Below are 2500 nucleotides of genomic sequence, written 5' to 3' on the forward strand. Positions count from 1 at the left end.
GACATAAATACAAACATACATACAAATAAACATACATACATACATACATACTAGTCAGAAAATACAAGCAATCAAACATATATGTTGCAAACAAACAAACATACAATCATTCAAAACCTAAAACAAAACACACACAACGGCACAAACACACACACCATCTACTTATTATTCATACTATCTCATGAATATTAATGAGATTGCATGCATAATTAATCATCTTTTCAAAACGCAGTGGTTATTTTAAATACAAACATACATACAGGCAAACAAACATACAAACAAACAAACAATAACAAACATACATTCAAAACATACATACATATCTGTATATGTTTTTATCATTAAAAAAATAATGTAGTCAATGAGCATGTCATGATAATTTATAAGAATCTCATCAAGAGCGCATGCATTCTTCTTAGCTAATTACAAATTAATTTATACATTGAACAGTAATTATAATATGCTAATGAGTTTTTAACAAGAATTTGTATCTACCCTTCTTCTTTCCTCTCTCTCTCTCCCTCTCTCTCTCTCTCTCTCTCTCTCTCTAAACTACTCCATGTCTCTACATATCTCTTTATTTTGTTCTCTCTCTCTCTTTTTTTATCTATCCTATTTTATCTATCTGTAAAGATAGAAATAGAAAAAGAAAGAGAGAGAGAAAGAGAGAGAGAGAGAGAGAGAGAGAGAGAGAGAAAACAAAGGAAAGGAAAAAAGAAAAAACGTATCTGGGTCAATGATAATTCACGATAATTAATATGTATTTAGGTTAAATGTAATGAATATGATAATGAGGTCGTGTGTAATAGTGTATGCGTGTGTGTGTTTGAATATGGGTGTCTGTCTGTCTGTGTGTTGTGTATGTGCGTGTATGTGTGTGTGTGTGTGTGTGTCTGTGTGCGTGGTGTGTGTGTGTTGATTGTCAAGATGTTTGTTGATTTGCGCCGCTGATGATGTTTATGCTAATGATTATTTGGAAAGAATTTAATGATGAAGAAGAAGATGACGACGACGACGACAATGAAGATGATGATGACGAAGATGATGATGTTGACGATGATGATGACGAAGATGATGATGGCGACGATGATTTTTAGCAAACTCATTTTCTCGGCACAGATGCAATTATGATGAAGAAGTATTTGTTGATAGAGGAAACAACAACTATAACAATAATAATAACAACAACAACAACAATTATTATTATTATTATTAATATTATTATTATACCACTATATTATTATATCACCAACATGAAAAAGTTGTCAAATTTGATAAAACAAAATTCACGTACTACATGGCTATAAACACCGACCGTGGTGTTGGGGCTAACCGGCCAGATATCATACTTGACAGAAGTGACAAGAAATGCTTCATCATTGATGATGCTGTCCCAAATGAGATTTTTGGAAGACAAAAACACGCAATAGAAGTTGGTGCATTGGAAACAGCGCGTCATGGGTCTCAATGGACAGCTTGAAAGTGACAATAAATCAAAAATAATACAATGGAATGACCATTATTAAAAAAAATCAGGTGACCCCTTGTAACAACATATGTGACCTTTCGAAGACTTTATAGACTGTTTGCATATCTGTTTGTTTGTCCGTCCGTCTGTCTGTCTGAATGTCTGTCTGGATGTTTATGATTGAATGTATGTACGTTCGTACGTACGTATGTATGTATGTAATATGTGTATGTGTGTGTGTGAGTGAGTGTGTGTGAGAGAGAGAGAAAGAGAGAGAGAGAGAGAGAGAAAAGGAGTATGTTTGCGTCATGAATGTCGACAAAATCAAAAACATTGACAACAACAACAACAACAACAACATCCAAACTACCATCTTCACAGAAAAAAATTGTCAATAGTATCAACAGCATTGGCGTTCCGGACATCAATTAAACAAACATATCCAATCCAAGTCCATCACAAACAAACATACATACAAACAAACAAACATACATACAACAAACAAACATTCGGACATGCAAACAACAAACATAAGCGTATATTTCCATGCACACTCGTTTGCAAACATGTAAACAATACATGCATCAGTTTAACTTTACTTCATTCTCATTATTCAGTCATTCGTTTTTTTCTTTTCACTCATTCATCTATTTATCCATTTATTTGTTCGTTGATTCATTCATTTATTCAGTCATTCCTTTATTAATTCTTTTCAAATTTGGAAACCTGTGTAGCATTTGAAAATTTGGAACGCAAGCAACAACATGTCGTTTTTCTTTTTTGTTTTTTTCACTCTTCCTTTCTCTCTCTCATCTTTTTTCTCACTCTTTCTCTTTTTTTCTTTCTCTCTCTTTTTTTCTCTTTCTCTCTTTTTCCCTATCATTTTGTCTCTCTATCAGGTTTTTATCTAAGTTGTTTGGGTGAATTTGAAAAAAAGGTTTCAATAATATGTAGTGTTTTGTTTAACATTAATCATCCCTCCAGCATCAAATTTTCGTAATTTTTAAAGTGAAACAATACAATACAGAACCA

The sequence above is a fragment of the Helobdella robusta genome (assembly GCF_000326865.2).
Source record: "Helobdella robusta unplaced genomic scaffold HELROscaffold_2, whole genome shotgun sequence".
In the NCBI taxonomy this organism is placed as follows: Eukaryota; Metazoa; Annelida; class Clitellata; order Rhynchobdellida; family Glossiphoniidae; genus Helobdella; species Helobdella robusta.